This window comes from Anabrus simplex, chromosome 1 (assembly GCF_040414725.1).
Source record: "Anabrus simplex isolate iqAnaSimp1 chromosome 1, ASM4041472v1, whole genome shotgun sequence".
NCBI classification, from domain to species: domain Eukaryota; kingdom Metazoa; phylum Arthropoda; class Insecta; order Orthoptera; family Tettigoniidae; genus Anabrus; species Anabrus simplex.
In genome coordinates, this window is record NC_090265.1 from 1382448222 (window position 1) to 1382470883 (window position 22662).

Consider the following 22662-nt stretch of genomic DNA (forward strand, 5'->3'; position numbering starts at 1 on the left):
CATGCGATGCAGCACAACTTGCATCGCTTGCTATTCTGGTGTAGTTAGTAGTGTATCTCCCGAGATATTGCTGTCTTCGGTTCGAGTTTCTTCGATGGCATACGTGTCTGCTAACATTCTTTTACTGTTGATTTTATGCCGAACCGATTTATGTACCTTCCAACTAATTGGAATGAAAATTCGTTCCACACCCGCAAAACAACGCACGGTATCAAACGAGATACAGTAAAACGAACTCATTTGACATTACACAAAACAGAGACTTAATACCTTAGTTACACGTGGGCCAAGTCATCAGATATCGCAGCTGTACATTACAACAAATAATACAGAAGACAAAATAAGATTCATTACAGTACATATATATACCTATTTCGTCATTGATAATCTCCCGTGTGATTTGTGGTCTTCCTTCTCGGGGGGGGGGGGGGAGGAGGATGAGGAGGAGGAGGAGGAGGTCAGTTTCCGGCACGAGTACACAAAGGGCTCCTCTTCTGACTTTAAGTTGTTTAAAAAAATGTCAAGTTTCCTCCAGCCGATCATTACCGACTATGCACTGTTGGATTTGACCGATATGCAGTAATGTCGGTTTAGGAGAGAAACAGTTTCTGTTCATGACAGTATCGGCTCAGTGCGCATTTTAGTTCCAGTTATTTTCTTCTTCGTCTTCCTCCGCTTTTCCAACATCTGTGGGGTCGCGGGTGCGAACTGTGTCGGGCATGTGGTTTTGGCCATGTTTTACGACCGGATGTCCTTCCTGACGCCAACCCTATATAGAGCGATGTAATTACTATTGCGTGTTTGTGTGGTGGTTGGTAGTGTAGTGTATTGTCTGAATATGAAGAGGGAAGTGTTGGAACAAACACAAACACAAACACCCAGTCCCCGGGCCAGACGAATTAATCAGACGTGATTCAAATCCCCGACCCGGCCAGGAATCGAACCCGGGACCCTCTGAACCGAAGGTTTCAACGCTGACCATTCAGTCAATGAGTCGTACTAGTTCCAGCTATTTATCGTTAATGAAATTCTACAGTTTTGGATACGGACTTACAGCTTTAGTGTATATGTGGTTTTGGTAGTGAAGGAGAAGCTCTCACCGTACACCTATGTGAGTGAGCGAGTGAGTGAACGGTCACCCATCTATAAGGTGACTACAATCAATGTTGCTCAAGTGTGCGTAATTGGTTCCTATCAAAGAGGGTAAGGATCAAGTAAGGGCAGAGCACATGAAATATACACTGAGTGGTCAAAAAGTCATGGGAAGACACTGAATGTGATCTTAATAACGAGATGTTCCTCCGCGAGCCCCCAAAATGGCAGCAATACAGCGACGCACAGACTCTACAAGGTGCTGGAATCGTTCTGGAGGGATCTGGACCCACGCATCTTGCACTGCTACCCACAATTAGTCTTGTGTAGTTGGTGTGGGGTTCATGGAGCGCACACCGGCATCGACAGCATCCCATAACTGCTCGATTGGATTAAGATCGGGGGATCTGGATGGCCAAACCATAGTTATAACTTCACTGGAGTGCTTCTCCAACCACCTGTGTGCCACCACAGAGCGGTGACATTGCGCATTGTCCTGTTGAAACGTGTAATCTCAATCAGGGTACTCAAGGCCAGAAAGGGATGCAGATGGTCTGAAAGAATGTCCACATAACGTGCACCTGTCAACGCTCCCCGCAGCCGGACAATGGCGCCTAATTGCGACCATGAGAACGCCGCCCAGACCAGATCTGAGCCGCCTTCCACCTGGACACAACCTTGTTGACACGAAGGATCCATAGCTTCATGGGGCATACGCCACACTCTCACGCGCCCATAAGCTCGATACAACTGGAACCGGGATTCATCAGACCATACAACACGCCACTACTGGTCCATGGTCCATTGACGATGTTCGTGGTCCCATGCACGTCGTTGAGCTCTGTGTCGAGCTGTCAGCAAAGGGACACGAGTTGGTCGTCGGCTGCCGAAGCCTATGCGGTGCAGTTGCCTCCTTATAGTTCTGGGAGAAATGGCTTCCTGAGTCCCAACATTCAAATGGGCGGTGATCTGACTCACAGCAGCCTGTCGAGCGCCCAGTATGGTTCTGCGGAGGTGACGTGATACCCATTCGTTAAACACCTGTGGTCTGCCCGTGAGGCGATTTACGCGGGTGGTAACATTCTCTCTACGATACTGAAGATCCATCCCCGACACTGTCGACCTCGGAAAAGCAGAATTTGCGGGTAATCTCCGCAATGCGGTGAACCATGCGTTGTGCGTCCACGATTATCCCACGTTCAAAGTCGGTTAACTTGCTACGTATTGCCGTCTTAACGACATTGACGTATGTGAGAGACAGCCTTAGCTAGCCGCAACGCTCAGGGGGGCATACATCTTTGCCATCAGCTGTCATAAATGGCGTCGTTGTCACTGAAGAGGCATTCTAGGGAAATTAGTGAGATAGTTTACCGTTGCTTTCCTACCGAGCCAAATGTTGCTGTTACATAACAGTCTGCCAACCCCACTGAAATTCACGGACCATTTTCACACCATTCATAAAGTGAGGTGGATGTATAAGGAATGGCATTACTAGCATCGTTATCTCATACACTTGCGTATCGTCGAAGCCATAAGTCAGTCAGTGTACTGGTTAATACGTGGCTACGATTACCATAGGTGAGAGCTGAAAGTGACGAAGATTGTTCACTCCATACCAACCTCAATAACAGCTGCAGTTTTAGAAACTCCTCAACAGCAGTATTCACCAGATACCATTCCACGTGTTTGCTCTTTGTAAAGTAAGCAGCCTGCCATTAGAGGGAGTGGAGAAGAGAAGTGAAGGAACCTGAGCTCTGGACGCAAGCCGGAAGATCAAAGATAGTATCTGCACCAAGTTCTCTACTTCATATGACTAACCAGCAATGAAGAAATTCCTGATACTAAAACATTGTAAAATATACACAACGCAGCAGGCAAAATAATGAGTCCACTTCCTTCGAGCATTGGGATTAGATTTCGTGGTAATTTACATCTTCTTTTCGACTTATCTAGATATCGTATGCAATTTCCGAAGTACTCAATGCTCAGAACCAGGTTAAAAACTCCCCCAAGCAATCATATAAACACCGTTTCCCTTTTCAACATTTTCTGCATGAACAAGATAAAAACGTGCGTTCACACCGTTTGAGACGTACATCACGATCACAGAGTCCACGCTGAACCTGGAATTATTCCACACTTTCGGTGCTACTTGATTCATCAGCTCTTTTTCCAAAGTGTCTCATTTCAGGAAATCGATATACTATCATCAATCACCAAGACCTTCCTTTGATAGCACGTGTTTCACTTTCTCGATTTTCATGATAGTATGGATACGTTCATTTTTCGAGACAAGATTCCTCTAATTTATTTTCTCTCATTCGATTGAGCATACAGTACACATCAAGCCGTTTGGATCCAACAGTAATTATTTAAACTATTGATCACACTCCGGTGGTTAACATGCACGTGTGGCTGACGCCTTCAGGACTATGCTCTATTACCTTCCCAGCGTGCTCTGGAACACCGCAGCTCGTGTAAAACACAAGAAGAACTAAATACGAGGGAGTAAAAAATTCGCTCTTTCAGTAACGGTAATCAGGTTGCTCTGTGAACTAATAATCTCGGTGATTAACCATAAAACAACCATCACTACCTACACCACCATCTCCATGATGATCATCATCGAACTAGGTGGCCATATGAATAATGTAGTCGGAATGTTAACCCATGAAGTTTAAATTAATAATGGAAGTTTTTGTATAACCAAAGCAGGAAACGTGATTAGCTCAGTGGCTTAGCTGCTGGCTTCCCACCCGAAAGACTCAAGTTCGAATCTTGTTCAATTCGGGGCGAGTTTTTCATGTCAAGATTCACGTGGCGTCAGGAAGGGTATGCGGTCTTAAACTCCCGGCCCAAACTAAAGTGAACCTGCGTGATTCCACCGACCGTAGAAATTACTGGAATAAGCTGTAGTTAAACTCGCCTAGTGGCCATGATCGTTAAGGCGTTAAGTCTATATCGTCTGGCACTGTAGTTAGGCGGGTCGAATCCCGTTGGCCGAAAAAATGTTCATCAGAATGTTGACCGGCAGGATAGGACAGGTGGTGGTATTCATTTTCTAATCACTCGATTGCGTCCCAAAAGCCTGGATTCAATTCCAAACCTCTCCGCAGTGTTCATACGCTTTTGATGGTGATTCGTCCGTCGGATGGAGACGTTGAGCCTCGAGCAGTCCTCTTGGTACTGCCCGACAGGAGTAGGGTATGTGATGGCTCCGGCTTTCACCCTCTCCCTTTCTACTATCATGTATCACGTCATTCATTTCATCTCATTAACTCCTCTGATGAGGGTGACGTCATGAAGGGCATCCGGTCAAAAAAACACGCTACGAAGGTACATCTCAATCCATACCCGACTCTGTAGAGAAACGGGACAAGGACACACATTCTATAACTAAGGTAACAGACTAGTACAATGACGTGAATTTTATTCAACATAGTACATTATTCTGAACCCACAATAAGCAGAAACGCAGCATCTGCATAAATAAAATATGAGTTTTTTAGTACTATGATAAATAAATATTAAAATACTGGTACCCATTCTAGTAGCTTTTTCGTGACAGGTCGAGCTTTCCCGCTTCGTGCATAGCGTCCCACGCTAACAGGCTCAAGCTGAGTTGCCGTGTTCAAATTGATACGAACAAGGGAAGTCTTAAATGTTGGCCTTGGCTAGCTACTGTCTTGAAATTCCGTTTGGGGTGAGTAAATACCACTCGCTGTTGTCGCGAGCGCTCAAGTAAATCGTTAAGTTAATTTTAGCATGTATGTTGCAATATACTACATGTATGAAACCTTTCTTTTCAGCTGTCACTAACATTTACCGTGAAACGACAAAATGAAATGATCAAATAACCCTATAAATATATGTAGATATATACACATATAACATGATATTAAATGATAAACACCAATTTAAATTGTACACACTATAAAATCTTTCAGACACCTGTAACGACCTGGATGTCACAGTCTTATCTGTGATTCCAGTTCTTTACTCATATCATTTACATACATAAGAATATATAAAGGTCCAAAAATAATGACCTGTTTCCACCCCTTCCCCCCAGTTAATCGTTACAGTATCAGAAAATGCCGGACCTATTCTAATTCTCTGAATTATATTTTCTAGAAATTTAATCACTCTTTTGTCTAGTCCAGTAGCCCTCATTTCCGTCAGCAGTCTCCCAAGATATGACTTATCAAAAGCCTTGGAAAGGCCAATAGCAATACAGTCCATTTAACATCCTGAATCTAAAATATCTATATCTTGCTGGAATCCTAGAAGTTAAGCTTCACTGGAATAACCTTCCCTAAATTCCAACTGCTTTCTCTCAAACCAGATAGTAATTTTTCAAACGCGTCTAAGATAATCAGAAAGAATGTTTTCCCATATCAGTCTGACTGGTCTGTAATTATCCACTTTATGTTTATCACTCTTTCCCATGTACACTGGAGCTACTATATTACTTCTCAATTCATTTGATATAGCTCCTCTATCACACGAATAGTAATTGCATGAATATTTCAGATAAGGCTCTTTACATCTTGCTCACTTAATACTTCTCCCTTCTGTAAGTCCTCACATAATTATACACTCTCCTTGTTCAACAATGATCCTTGGAACATGTTTCTGTCTTAAAATGCCCATGCATACCCTTCCCTTATTTCCTAAGATTCATAAGACTGCCAATTATAATGCCATAATGTTATTCGTAGCTGAGTTTTTTTTATACATTCAATTTCCTAGTAAGTTCCTTCAAACTCTCCTTACTTCCAACCATTTTCATTCCTACCACCGTTAAAAGTATAACTTACCTAATTTCACACTCCTCGACAATTGCTTTCAGCCCATCCCATCGGCTGTTCAGATTTTTATTTACCTTTTTCCACTAATCACAATTAGTTTTTAAAAACTCCTCCATGCCTCTCTGATCAGTCGTATGGTATTGTTTAATAGTCCTACCTTCACAATGTTTTTACATCGCATTTAATTTTGACTACGACAAGAAAGCTGCTTCGTATTCATTTATACCACCCATTTCTCTGTTGAGCTCATCTGGTTTTATCAGCACCACGTCTAAAATATTTTCCTCCTAGTTGGTTCCATCACTTTCTGATTCTGCTTTCCTTCACTACTTTATTTCTTGGTCATACTTTCTGCCATTTTCATTACCTTCCCAGTTAACATTTGGTAAACTGAGATCATCCGCTACAATAATGTTTCTTCTTGGTCCTTTCCGAACATAGCTGATTATCCTATCAAATAACTCCGCATCAGCGTCATTGCCACTATTCCAGGTCTGTACACCCCAAAAATATTAAGTTGCCTATTATCTTTAGAGATGAACCTTACACCTAGAATGTCATGTTTCTCATCCCTAACTTCTTCATACCGAGCTCGATAGCTGCAGTCGCTTAAGTGCGGCCAGTATCCAGTATTCGGGAGATAGTAGGTTCGAACCCTACTGTCGGTAGCTCTGAAAATGGTTTTCCGTGGTTTCCCATTTTCACACCAGGCAAATGCTGGGGCTGTACCTTAATTAAGGCCACGGCCGCTTCCTTCCCGCCACGGCCGCTTCCTTCCCACTCCTAGCCCTTTCCTGTCCCATTGTCGCCATAAGACCTATCTGTGTCGGTGCGACGTAAAGCAAGTAGAAAAATAAACTTCTTCATAGCCGACACATTTTTCTTTCACCAGTACGTCCGTAACGAGAAAACTGCCGTATGGACTTTAATGGAAATAATCTTTAAGGTTAAGGGAGAAAGCAAGACAATCTAGACTGTACATAATTTTATTCACGCTAAGTAAAATAATCGGTTAGGGGAAGGTCTAAAAGAATGATCAAATATCTCCATTAATACTGGTCCTATCTGTAACGTTAAAAAACAATTTGTAACAAACAGTGAAGGAATAGGAAGTTCTTATCTTCCATGCCTTATGCATTTTTATCGTAATACGTTAACGGTTCCGATACTTGAATGTTTTGTCCCTCCTAAAGCGAGCCATGAGCTGAGCGCCGAGTGCAACAGCCTCCCTCTGAAAACTGGAGGAAAGGCGCTGGGAAGTTAAAAAGGTGTCTCCTTTATTTGCCATTCCTCTGGACCATACATATTCGTATAACTGCCGGTACTTGACACATTGGTACATCATACTATTCCAGATATATGATCCGTACCGAGGAGGCTCTGACAGGAAAGGGTAGTTTAGAGCCGAAAATCAATTTACTTTTCTCCACTTAGGCCCACCTGAACCACCTACATGCTGCAAGAAGGATGGCGACAAGTGAATGTCACCGCCCGTGTTGGAGTGAGTCAGGGGGAAGTCTCCAGAGTTTAGAAATAATTCTGGGAGACGCGAACGGTTATTGATCGACAACGGACGGAACACCCACGCAAAACAACTTGCTGCGATGACTGATATTAGTTGTTTTCAGTACATCGTAGACCCAATGTTACTGAGTTTTTTCCGCCAGGATCTTCGAAGGGCCAACGAGGGAATGTGTCAGATCAAACAGGGTGAAACTGGCTGCACTATGGAGGACCTATATTATTATAATTCAACACCCATGTAGATTTTTTTTTAAATCTTTGGATACCAACAACAAACATAATATCTATAGGTTCAGTTGTTTCTGAGAAAATTGTACCTGCCAGGAACTTGTACAGTACCATGTGTTCATTCTTCTTTTCAACAACTGTACGTACATTATACGTCACATAGGGTATAGACAACGAAACACATAGTCAGCTATCCAAAATCAACAGAAACGCAACACAACCACGAAGTTAGTAATTTGGGATTTTGGACACCCAATTACCGTGGCGGATCAATACCGTGTACAGCCACCTCGGGCCCTCAAGCATGCTTGAACACGACGAAGCATATTCAGCACCAAAGACTCCATCTTATTTGGGGAAGATTATTCTACTCGTCGACAGCAGCTTCAGCCAGTTGTTGAATATCTGCAGGAGGATTAGGAGGGTGAGAAATTGCTCTCTTCAGTTCATGCCATGATTGTTCAACAAAGTTCATGTCCACAGAATATGCCGACCACACCATTCACTGTGAACCGTGCGTCTCATGGAACTGATTGATTACGACTACTCTGGCTCGACGAGAGCGAGCATTATCCCTACTAGTTTAAACCCATCGCTCACAGTGGCATCAAATCTTGTAACTACAGTTTGGAGGATGTTGTCTTAGCATACCGGACCGATCATGACACACTGGATAAGAGTTAGTACGTCGACCAAACGTAATTCCACGCTACAACAAGACGGGACCCCCTTGCTGCTGTTGGCGCTCCAGCACAAGGGCTCGTTCCATCTCTCACCAGATAGTCCCCAGACTCTAATGCTCCTGGTGTATGTGTGCAAACTTATGGTGACCTCATCAGAAAAGAGCGTACGCTGTTTCTGATGCCACGGGCTCTGAGTTGTTTCCTACCTCACACAAGCTGCCGTATGGTGTGGTTTAAGAGGAGCGTTTGGCCCAGGCATCCTTAAAACGCGAGGAACATGCAATATAATACGTTCATTCTTATATTCTAAGCCGCTAACATACTTGTAGCAAGATAACAAGTGCCCTAAACCAGAATATGCAAAACCCTTTTTTGAGCACTGTAAAATGGTAGTTCTTAATTTAGAAATGCATCACGATGCATTCGCCCTCAACTAAATGGCTGCAGACTTTCCAAAGAGGAAAATCTCCAATTATATATATCATAACGATGATGATAATAACTGATCTTTTAAGGGGCCTAACATTGAGGTCATCGTCCTTATCCATCGTACTGTACAGTAATAATGGCTTGCTGTTATTTCTTTCAGTGGTTTAACGTCGTAATAACTGAGGTTTTCGATGACGGTGGTATATGAAAGGGGAAGAAACCACCTATGGCCTTTGTGAAGATGAGGAACCATGAAAAACCACTTTCAGGACTGCCGACTGTGAGAATCAACCATCCACGAAATCCAAGATTACAAGCAGCAAAATCGCTTGGCCAGTAGACTGTCGATCTAATTGAATCGCATTATACGAGGAAGAGTGCTCAGAAAAGACTCATTTAAACCAGTAACGATATTCAGCATAATAATTTTTATTATTCATGTTTGAATTTACGCTTAATAATTTCAAGTTATTCCAGGAATTTATTATGAATGACTTGAGGCGAAGATATGATTCTTAACACAAAAATATAAGTGTCATCTCTATTCAGATTTCGAAGGTGCATGCAGGAGTGGAAGATATTGAACTCTTTTACTAAAAAACTTGCCATGAAGTGCTGTGGAGCGGACAGTTCTAGTCGCAACAGCCCTTACGGCTAGTAATAAGCCTAGGTATAGGCCGAGTGAACTCCAGGGCTAATCGCCTCTCCAGATGCGGAAATCTCGTTTCTAAATTTCTCCCTGACGGGGAATCCATCCCACATCTTTCGAGGAAGTGAACGGAGTACACCATCCCTGCCCCTTTTGTTTCCATGCATATGAACTATATTTCAACCAAGTTTCAATTAGACCACTAGGAAATTGTAACACAAGAGATATTCTAAACGACTGTGCAAAGTTGCAGTGGCATCGAAAATAATACAGCTTTAAATTGTAGATTGGCAGAATTGTGAAAATTGAAAAAACTGACATATCCCCCTAGTCAAATTTACTGTAAAAGCAGCCAATTAACCACCACATTCCCAGTTACTTTCAGTACAAACCAAATATAAATACTCGTAGTATGATCTGAATTGGAAATACATCTCTTTTTACCGTCACAGTCAACTCTAATTAATTACTGAAAAACAACGAGCTTTGATGTACTGTAACAACATTAACAGCTTCAGCGGTGTTTGCAGCAGATATGAGTGATTCCGTTCAAAGAAATTAGCCATTTACTTCCGAACAAAATATAAAACAATCCTTTCAGTTCCAACCGAACTTCTTCATTACTGTATTGATGCAACAAAGAGCACGCAATAAAACACGACACAAAGAATTCAACTGTTCATTACTGAGCACTGCTAACTGCTATACACAACAAAGTAAAGCAAATGCACAAAGTTGTTCGATAAGTCTTAAGTTTCAATTCGGGAATAACAAGAAATGAAAACTTGAGGTACCGAAGTCAGATACTTAAAAGAAACCTATCGTTGTAGCCAGACGATTATATATCCGTTCCACTGTAAGCCAGAGAAGTTGCACCATTCGAATATCCGAAGTCTGAGATGGCACTTGGTTGTAACGAAGATTACAGGTTCAACTGACAACTGAAAGCCACGGACATGAAGCAATCTTCTGTGAGCCAAGTCTGACTTGTAGATCATACTGACAGTCATTGTTACTGTGTTGTTCAAGAGAGGCCTTCGTTCGTTTTTAATGATTCCACTATACATACTGAATATGCATCTTCTTTATAGACTGTTATTCCTTTCAGCGTTCAGCGCGCTAGTCTCTGTGAATGAAATAAGCACATGAAGTGTTTTCAATAGACACATCGCTTTCACAACGTCCCTCAGAAAAGAATAACTAATGTTGTTTTTCAGGAAGCACCCACCAAAAGGGTTTAAAAAGAGATGTTTTCTGCAACTGTACGATAATAAACCCATCAACGACGGATATCGCAGCTAGTAATTAAAAAAGGACTGCACAGTTTTTAGATAGCAAGAGAGAGTAAGCGACTTTATGGATGTAAATTGCTACGAATGCTTTATCTACAAAGTAAAAATATCAGTGTCTTTAATAAGATCCCCTCTACTTTGACTCGAGTTTCAGCGAGTAAAAGATAGCTGTGTTAAGATTAATATTTAAAAACGTGACTTCTTTTATGTACAAGGAAATTAGATTCATTTGTGCCTCAGAGTGTATTCATTATACCGTTTACAAATGGTACAAAAAGAGGAAAAGCTCTTCATTATCAACCTATTTGTCGCTGTACCCTTCGTAATATTATCACGCATTGTCATTCGAGTATGGTACAGCTCTGGGAGTGGGCTAGAATCTGCTAACATGACCTCAATTAGTATTTGAGAATCGCTAAGACCAGATCCGATTGCGTTTCTAAAAAATAATCCCCTGTTATTTGTGGGCCGGGCTGAGTAGCTCAGACGGTTAAGGCGCTGGCCTTCTGACCCCAACTTTGCAGGTTCGAACCTGGCTCAGTCCGGTGGTATTTGAAGGTGCTCAAATACGTCATCCTCGTGTCGGTAGATTTACTGGCACGTAAAAAAGAATTCCTGCGGGACAAAATTCCGGCACCTCGGCGTCTCCGAAAACCGTAAAAGAGTAGTTAGTGGGACGTAAAACAAATAACATTATTATTTTATTTCTTATTTGTGACTGTATTGAAAGGAGGGACCAGAACAGGCTAAGCTAGACGGACAGTGAGAGCGCATTGCATTGTTCCATGCACGAACCCTCTTGAGTGTAAAAATATTTCCAGATGAGTAATTAACTATGCCAATTTCCACAACAATGCACTTCGTCGGAGCTTTAGCTCAATTTAATACATACGCTGATATTTCTTGATGGATGCAGTATTTTTGTATTTGTCTCTTGTCACCGGCCAAAACAAAATGCAGCTTCTATCAACATTTCAGTCTCATTTATGGCTGTGATAGTATGGAATCACGAATTAAGAGATACTGAATCGAATTGATTCGGCTAAATTTGACCAGAAGAAGGGATAGAATGAGACGTCACAAAACACCGAGGATCAATTGATTATTGAGGGAATTTTAGGCGGTAAGAACGGTAGGGGTAGACCTATAAATACGGTATAACAATCAGATATAGGATGTAGTCGTGACGTAGAAACCAGTCATGCACTGATGGGCCAAAGAACAAGGGCTTGAAAGAAGGCTAATCTGCAAGTATTAATGGTTAGCACAGGATAGGGTGGCAGAGAAAGCTGCATCAAACCAGTCTATGGACTGATGACGCAAAGAACAACAGCTTGAAGAAAGGCTAATCTGCAAGTATTAACATAACATACAAACAAGAATTGTTTGCTAGTGGCTTTACGTTGCACCGACACAGATAGGTCTTATGGCGACGATGAGATAGGAAAGGTCTAGGAATTGGAAGGAAGCTGCCGTAGCCTTAATTAAGGTACAACCCCAGCATTTTCCTGGTGTGAAAATGGGAAACCATGGAAAACCATCTTCAGGGCTGCCGACAGTGCGGTCATGATCGTTAATGCGTCAATTATCTACGGTCTGACACCGCGGTTAGCCGGTTCGAGTCCCGTTGGTAGAAACATGATTTCACCATCAGAATGTTGGCCGGTAGGGTAGAAGAGGTTGTGGTATACAATTTCTAATAACTAAATTGCGTGCAAAATGTCTGGGTTGAATTCTAAACCTCTCCGTAGGGATCATATGACGCAAGGGCATATGACGCTGTTGATGGGAACGGCAAGCCCTGAGCAGACCCCTTGGCGTTAATCGACAGGAATAGGTTATGTGCCGACACTGGGTTTCATCCTCTCCCTACCTCATCATCATCATCATCATCATCATCTCCTCCTCATCACCACAACAATAAGTGCAGATCGTCCACGGGCGTCAAATAGAAAGACCTGCACCAGGCGAGCCAAACATGTCACCCCCGGCACTACAAGCTATACACTAAATAAATAAATAAAATTAATAAATAACATAAATAACTAGTACACTCACGCTAAACGAAATTTTAAGTAACAAAACAAAAACCCGTGCAAAGAAAGGGCAATCCCCTTAGTTTGATATAACTTACATTTGCCTACCTGCAGTATTTACTGCATTGATTAACAAAAATAACAAAATCACTTCCCAAAGTGTGCGTACAGAACTAGTGAGCTGTCGTACCAATAAATACCATTACTTATAACGTCCCACTGACGTTTTACGAAGACGCAGAGGTGCCCGAATTTTGTCCCGCAGGAGTTCTTTTGCACGCCGACGCGAGGCTGGCATATGTAAGTATCTTCAAGTACGGCCGGTCTGAGCCGGGATCGAACTTGCCAACTTGAGCTTAGGAGGCCAGCGGTCAACCGCCTGAGCTACTCGACCCGGCACCATTACCTTCAGATCAACTACAAGAACAGGAGCATACAATATGAATTATACTGTATACAAAGGTAATTTTCTCCATTGCACACTTCGTACACATGACTATAATGCTAATTTTAAAACACATGTTCCCTGTGTGACACATTTATTCTAGTGCAAACGAGATAATTTCAACCTGTTCTTCATGTGAAACATATAACTTATTTAGCGTGTACACTCGTCCCATACATAACTGATTACACTCAAATAAGCCGTGTTACAGCCTCTGCCTTTGAATCAGATGATCACGGTAACAGCTCCTGGGGATTCCACAGAATTCGACAAATAATTAAATAGAACCACACATGAAGAAGTATAGTACTGAATTTAAAACGCACATTACTCAAAATGGAAAACGTAACAGGAGAAAGTGCTGGAATATCTGATATTCACTTCCTCACATAAAAACTGAGTGGAGAATCAGTATCAAACTTTGTGTACCTCATCACGTAACAGAGACTTTCGTGATAACATATTTATTTTATTACTCTTCAATATGCATTTTTCCAATCTATATTTGGCCAACCACTTTGCCAAGGGAAGTGACAAGAAGCACCTAGGGCAATTTGTAGCTAATGCTATAATTTAAACTCGCTTAAAAAGGTCCTTTTATAGGCACTTGGCAAACGAATGATAATCCTCTGTGTATTAACAATCCAAGACATATATTTGATAATGTGCCTTTCTTTCGGACTTGCTTGGACTACGGAACTTACAACTTCTCACCTAATCACTTTGTATGATGATGATGATTATGATGGTTGTTCAAAATGGCATAATATTTAGGTCATCAGCCCCCTCACTTTTTGTATCAGGAAGTGTACAATATGTTAATATTATTTAAATACTAGTTGTAAATTTGCGATTTAAGACTGAACCTTGGATCAGTTGATTTTCGGTTAGAGTTTACGTCTCAAAGCCAGCTTAATTTGATTTGACTTTTAACGGTCTGTGATAATATGTTTATTTGGGGATATAAATATCATATGGAAGCACTCTTACCTGAAATTTTACGCTGATTTTATTTCGAATGGTAGAATGTGTGTGTTTACTTATTTCCGGTTAAAACATACGTTACAAGAACAATATAATGATGAACATCATATCTAAACAGTTTCCAATTATTTTTCACATGGGAATTTCCACTATCGAAGACAGGCTAACCTGCTACAACAAACATGTCTTTTGTAGCGGTGGAAATCATTATTCTTTCACTAGATTGAAAAGGAAATCATACCTATAGAAAAATAAATTGTAAAATGGTGTTATTGACTTAAAATATGTGTGCACTCCCCTCCTAGACTCACGGTGGACTGTATATTATACCGCTCTTGAAAAGTGCGAAGATTCGGGTTACAGTTCCGAAATGTCAACTTTTACCAACTCATGCTCGCTTTGGTTCTCCTCGATAACTTGTTCTCTCATAGCCCTGCAGCATTTTGGTGAGGAACTACACCTTAGCAACACTTGGTCGACATAGCATGAGTGTACGTCATGAAAACAGGTTAAACTAGGTTACGAAAACAACGACGTAGAGACTAGTGCATACATATTGGAACTAATGGTTTGTATATCACACTGCAACTCTTTCGAATTTGCACCATCCCATCTCTCCTAGTTTATAAAATCGGGGAAACATGGCGTTTAAATCAGCCACACTCTATCCCCCATTAGTTACATGATACAGTTTAAGAGAATTAGTTACGTTTGAATAAAGGTAGCCCATAATGATCGAGCACGTCAGAGAAGATTTTGCTATTGAAGCAGAATGTAGGATCAGCTGAAATTGGAAGCAATGGGCCAATCACCGGATAACTGAAAAATACATTTTAACAATGTCAATTCTATATCTAACAAAAACTGGATCTGATAAAATTCGCAGAGAGAAAAAAAAAAGGGGCAGGCTGTGCCAGGACAAGATTGCAAGTTTTGTTAACATGAATACGTGGCGTGAATATAGTTGCTACAACGCTTCAACCAACTGTGTGTAATGTCAATGTTACAAAATTACTTTTGATCCAGTTTTAATGCATATTTACTCATATTACAATAAATGAAATGAACAGTAGTTTTATATTATAATGTTCTTCCTGAAACAAAGTCATTGGTATGAGTCCACGCAGCGTCTTCGAGCCCTGTTGAGTCGTTTTCGTTCGACACTGGTAAGAGACACCTTTTCAGAACCGTAACGAGCCACTCTTTCTTTTGATTCTTGTTTCCTGAAATTCTGTTTGTGTACATTCGCCATATACCTCAACATTTTCATATTTTTGCCCTTATTATTGTAACTTCGTGTCACAGTTATTATAGCGAATGGTGTTGTACACAGGATTACCACCGGCTATATTTCTATTTAAAAAATTACAGAGAGAACGCTAGGATCATGAACTTAGAGGATACAATTAACTAAAACACCCCCGGAAGTATAATTTTGAACTCAAGCTTACGTATTTTAAATGCAAGCCCCTATTATTTGTAGCATAATTGAAAACAGGAAGAAAAAAATTAATAATGTCGTTTGTTACAATATAATACGTTAATTCAATCCCGACTAACTGTAATGTGAAGTGACGCTTGAGAAACACTCCTCAGCAGTTACAAATCCAGAGGACATAGAACATCGCATAGAGACAGCGCCATGCTATCCATTCATTACGCGATCGATTACAAGTGTGTGCGGAAAATAATGGGCAACGTTTTGAACATTTGTAATGCGCTGTTTATGTTTATTTCTTAACAAATCGTTCATACTGCTAAGTTGCATTATCACTGTTTTTCCTTCATCTCATTTTTTCAAATAGACACATGATTTAACAAAGCATAAAATAATAAAGCTTTATAATGGAACTATTTCATCCTGGCTAACCCAATTCACTGCAAAATTCCCAGTCTATTTCCAGTTTTCCATTTTCCCACCCAGCAAATGCCGGGACTGTACCTTAATTAAGGCCACGGCCCCAACCTTCCCCTCTTTCCCGTCCTTACGTCGCCGAAAACTTTCGACGTGTTAGTGCGACATAAAACCACGAGCAAAAACACTGCCCCATTTTCGTCTCACTTAACTTTTCAAAGCGGCATCCCGATTTTTTTTATTACGTATTCACGACAAACTGCAATACAGAGTTATTGGATTATTACATTTCAAATGAAGCAAAACTTCATTTCAAGATCAATTTGTATGTTAAGCGTTCAGCTAACAAGGCATTAAAGTGCATTTACATTTTAAATACTTATGTAATAAAGCTTTATACTGGAACTAATTCATGCTGGCTCTCGCAATTTCACTGTGAAATGTCCGGTCTATTTTCGAGTTCTCCCGGATATTTATACATTCCACTGTGTGAAAAGTAAGTAATCCTGGACAAGGTAGGGGTGAATATTGAACTATTTACTCCATTCTCTTGATACAACTCGGTCATTTATATACAGTATGTGTCTCTGTTATTCCTACAGGCTTCTATTTTTTGTCAAGTCTCATATATTCACATTAACAATTGAGAAACTAAAATAAAACGTACATTACGGGTAGAAACATGGTTTGACAATGATAATTCCTTAGTGAAAACCATACTCATTTAGATACAGGCAGGAAGATTTGATATGAATATGCCGGCATCGACAAACGGGTGTACCAGTTGTATCCGCACACATGGGCAGGATGATGCGCACCATTTGTTTGCGATGCACGGAAAAATATCAGTGACAACATACGACTGGTCAAGTGCATTAGTCTTCTTCCTAGTGTGTCTGTGGTGGGAATGGGTAGGTGTGTAGAGTGAAGTACGAAGCGTAAGAACGTTATACTTAAACTGGCACTTAAAGGATTTTCATTACGAAAGAATGGGCAGCTGGTCAATAGAACACACTCTACGATGCAATATGTAGTTGATAAATGTAAATACAGTGGCACTATAAAGAACACGCCAAGGAAACCCAGGAGAAAGTGAACTGAAAGGGAAGAACGGTTTGTTGTTCGGCCGATTAAGTCAGATTCCAAATTAAATGTACCAGTATTGAGGCGACTCACGGGGGGAACGAACTGGAAAGAAGATCAGCAACTCCACCATCCGTCGGAATTTGTATCGGCATGGGTACTATGGAAGAATCCCTCGGAAAAGGCCATACGTAAGTAGAAAAAACAGACGTCTTAGACTGACATTCGCTAAGGAGCATATAAATACGGAGAACGAATTCTGGAATGATGTTATCTGGTCTGATGAGACAAAAATAAACCTTATTGGGTCAGATAGCATCCACAGAATATGGAGAAAAATTGATACGGACAATGATGTGGCAAATACACTTCCAACTGTAAAATAAGGTGGTGGGTTTGTAATGCTTTTGGGCTGTATGTCAGCAGAGGTGTGGGTAACGCGCATTTCATTGACGGAATAATGAACAAGGAGGGCTATAATGCAATCCTTGAGGGCAAACGTGAACCAGAGTGCCGAAAAATTGGGATGCCACCTGTTTATATGTTCCAGAATGATAATGACTCAAAACACACTGCCGAAATTAATAAGACATGCTTCATCTGGAACATTCCTAAGCAGCTTAGAACACCTCCCCGGTCTCCAGATTTAAATCCCATCGAATATCTTTGGGCTACGTTGAAGAGGAATATCCGTAGGCAACGTGTGCTTTCGGAGGCACTTAAAAGTGTGATTCTTCAGGAATGGCAGAAAATCAGCCCAGACATTGTAACGTTCCAGACGTTACAGTGTAATTATGTTAATTTTATTATGTGTAATTAATTCAGGAATTTAACGTCATGATATTTATTTTGGTATGTAATTGTATTATAATTCATGTTTAATCATTTGCTCACTATCATTTCATTACTTTGTAACTACGACTTATAAACGAGGGCTGAATATCCTAATATTCACTTAGATTCTTGCGACAGTTGGTTAAAATTAACTTGCAATAGATTTCCTCTATCTTGCCACATCACCGAGGAGGAAGGAAGGACAAATTTACACATCAAGTTCTGAGAAAAGCGAGCACGTGTTCACGCGTCCTAACGTAAGCTACCGTATTTCGACCAGAATTATTCGAACTGATCAACGCCTATATTTTCAAAGGAGCGTCATGTTGCCATGGATACTGAGTGAAAGGACGAATAGAAGAACAGTTGATATCTTGTGTGGGACCCATCTACTCTAAAATCTAGAGTGGGGAGAGAAGTGTCATCTGATTGGACCACGTGGTAGCGGCCTGTAATTAGCGCGAGAGAAGGTTATAAAAGGACGTGTTGGAGCTCCTGGAGGGTCTCTCTACAACGTCTTATTCGCTTCTGCGAGTCTCTCTACATTATTCTACGATCTTCTACGAGGCTTCTACATTATGTTCTACTTGATTCTGCGTCTCGATACTTAGAAATTCTGAATGAGGTGTGGATAGCCACTCTCATGAGGAAGTACGTACAGCACGGCTGCAAGACCGGTTTGAACCAGTCTAAGTCAATAGATAGTTTTAACCTAGATAGAAATGAAACTTCCTAGAACATTTTCAGTAAAGTTGGAAGGATTCTTAATTGAGTATCCTCTCCATATAACCCAAGGTGGTTCTTCTAACTATGACTTAGGGCTTATCTCCAATATATGGGATAGAGCATAATAGGGAGTGTTAGTTTTGAAGTCATCTTCCAATTAGTGGTGGGTGCAATTTGCAAGGCAGGAATGGTACTGAGCTGCAGATGAAGAGATATCAAAGACGACCGGTGATGTTCCAGCTACAAGGAGGGAAGCTTTCCAAGGACCAGCAGAACAAGACGACATGGTGAGCAAGCGAGTTAAAGATATTGCAAGTTTTCGCGAAGTAGAGTCATTCAATTTTTTATTAAATTCATTTTCTATTTTAAATTCAGTTCTCGTTAAACCGTCGTCATTCATATTAAATATAATAAATAGTATTTTTCTAGTTCATTGTAATCAATCTGCCTTAATTAGCCTTTTGATTTCTAATTCTCCTGCTTAATGATTAGTGTACTATCACCTCACCCCTGTGATAAGAGTCTGTCCAAGCTTGATTATAAATTTTTATCTTTAAGTCCTCAACTTAAAGATTGGCGCCCCTTGCTTGCTTGGTTGCATTTCTCATTTGATGATTGTTCTCAAAGAGGGGAAGTCACATAAATGCCGCTCCAACGTGTGGCGAGAAAATCATTAAGTACGGAGCAGTTAATAACAGTAACGATATCAGAATTCGTATTATGGGCAAAATTTGGATATCCACGTTTCATTAAGAGTGTTTGATTGTGGGAAGGGTCATGGCTGATCAGACGAAAGAGGAGAGGATGTTGCGTAGTGGACGGGCGATAAAAGGCAATAATGTATTGAGTTCAGAGGAAGAGTTGTGTAGTCTAGTAGAGGAAATTGAAGATAGAAGTGTAAGTAGTATGGAGAGTGAAGGCAAGCAGAAAGAAGTCAGTATGGAATCAGATGATAGTAGGATGGGGGGCGAAGCGGAAGTAAACACTAACAATGAAAGTAATAATAATGATCAGTTAATGGGAATGATGCAGTTAATGTTAAGTAAGATAGAGGACAGTAAATCGGAAATAAAAAATGAATTGGAACAAATTAAAGCAGATGTAGAACAAACTAAATCGGAGCTTAAAGGTGAATTAGAACAAACTAAATCTGAGCTTAAAAGTGAATTAGAACAAACTAACACTAAAATTGAGAATATTAAATATGAACTTAAAGAACAGTTAGAGCAAACTAAAGCTGAATTAAGTAGGGAGATGAGGGAAAATAAGGAGGAAGCGAATCGGAGAATGGACGAACACAGTAAGCAGTTACGCGATCTGGTGGTAAAAAATGAACATTTTAATAAGCGATTAGAGGACCAGGAAAGTGAATATGTACGGCAAGGGAAAAAGGTAGAAGAAAAGTTTGCGGAACAGAGAAGTGAATTCCTGGAATTAATGGGGAAGGAAAACAACTCTACTAGGGAGGAAGTAATGAGGCAGGTCACTAGTATTGATAAGAGAGTTGAGACTCAAAGAGGGGAAATACGGGTATTTAAAGACCACGTCCAACAAGAGATTGACACGGTAAAGCTTAGAATAGAAGATGAGACCCGGGCAAGTGAAGAAAGGTTTGCGATAGCTGAAGAGAATAAGATTGAAATTAGGACATTAAAAGAGAAGCAGGTTCATTTGGAGAGCGAAATTGATAGGAGAGACAAAGAGGTAGAATGCCGGATGGAGAGAGCAGAAAATCAGTTAAAACAGGTGGCAAAGGATAAACAGGTTTTCACGGGAAGGCAATGTCTAGGAAATAGCTACATTAGGGAAATTGAACTACCTAAATTTAATGGGAAACAAACGAACCCGCTAGATTTCCTTAAGATGATAGAGAAACGGTTTGAAAAGCGTCTAGAGGAAGGGTCTATGGACTGGGAAGACGTTATGGAAAATATTGACCATGCTTTTGTAGGAGAAACTCGGTCTTGGTTCATGGTATATAGGCAGACGATGACGAACCTGAAAGAATTCAGAAATAAGTTTAGAGAGAAATTCTGGAATGAAGCGATACAAGCTAGGGAGAGAGAAAGGGTGGTATTTGGGAGGTACAAACAGCATGAAGGAGTTACTATGACCGAGTACTTCCTGGCACATGTCATGATTTGTCAGAACTTAGATGGTATAACCGAAGGGTCTGATGTAGTAAGACTACTTTTAAGACATTTTCCGGACAGGGTGAGAGAAGCGGCCTGCATGCAAAAAGTTGGAACTATTCAGGAGATGGAGAACCTACTAGGCAGTTTTGATGCTTTAGGTAACCTTAGGAGTAGAACGGAGAATATTCAGAACTTTAGTCATCACAACGGAATGAGACATAACGGTAGTACACAGAATCACGAAACTCGCAATCAGTTCAGACCTCAGCAGAACAGCAGGAGCGGAGCAGCTGAATATAGGACAGGAAATTCCCAACGGAGGCCAGAGCAATGTACTAATGAGTCCAACGTCAATACACAAAGGGAACCTTTAAACTAACGAGAGGCTGTAATGTTAGGTCAGAATTCCAGCCTAGTAAGAAGGTAGCGAAGTGTCTTGCCATGAAAGTGTTACCATATGACCTCGATGTTAGAGACGATTTGTTGTATGAACCCGAGCAGAATAATGGAGATTCAAGTAATAAAGTAGTCAATCCCGTTGTTAAATTGAAAGTCTGGGGGGCGTGGGTGAAAGTTTTGATTGATTCTGGTAGCCAAATATCATGTATTAGTTCTCAGTGGTATGAGTCATTAGTGAAACAGGGTATTCAGTTGGAGGAAATGCCTGTTAAGTCTACTTTCATCATTACGGCTGTTGGAAAGAGGTCTAAGCAAATTTGTAAACAAGTAGCTGTCCCGATCTGTATTAATAATTTTATTAGCGTTCAGATATGTTTGGTAATTCCGCATTTAATATTTGATCTTATCTTGGGATCTGACTGGTTAACGTTAAAATTGGCTCAGTTAAATTACAATGATCTAGTGCTAAATTTGAGGTGGAATAATGAGTATATTAAGGTCAAGTTTGAGGAGGAAATTCAGAGGAAAACGGAAGTTAGTACAGTGTGGAGAATGAAAGAGGTTTCTAAAGTAAATGAAGAGGCTAGTGAGGGCCTGAAGTTGTGTCAGTTGTGGATTCATGAGGATAAAATATGTGGCTTGAAAGAAGCCGTAAGTAGAAATGAGTTGAATGAAGTCCAGAAGGACAAGTTATTTGAAGTGTTATGTGAACACGTGGAGATTTTCTCCGAGAAACCTGGTGTTACCCATCTGTATGAACATTCTTTTTCTGTGCTGGATAAGACTCCATTCAGCGGACCGCGATATCCGATACCACACAAATATGCAAAAGCCGTAGAGGATCAAATTCAAGCTATGTTAGCAGACGATGTGATTGAATTATCAAACAGTCAATATGTTAATCCCTTAATTGTCGTGCCTAAGTCTGATGGATCAATACGTTTGTGTATTGATGGCAGGGAGATGAACAGACGTATTGGTGCTGATCAGTTGAGATCACAAACCAGTGAAGAGTTGATACAGAATTTTCAGGGTAAGAGTTGGTTTTCTACGTTAGATCTTAGGAGTAGTTTTTGGCAGATACCTTTAAGATCAGAAGATAGGCCTCTTACTGCTTTCAGCTATAAGCATAGTTTGTACCAATTTAGGCGTGTTCCTTTTGGGACCCGTACGAGTTCGGCAGCTCTTATTCGCGCACTTAGTATTGCCTTGGGAGATGATACTGGAGATTATGCTACTATTTATATCGATGATTTGGTTATAGGATCTAGTACCTTTGATGAGCACTTGGACCACTTGGAGAGGGTTTTTTCTAAATTAGAGTATGCTGGTTTTACTCTGAAACTTGACAAATGTGTTTTCAGTAGACGAGAGGTGACTTTTTTGGGGCACCGTGTATCGGCAATGGGAGTGACGCCTGAGAGCACAAGAATTGAAAAAATATTGAATACTACGAC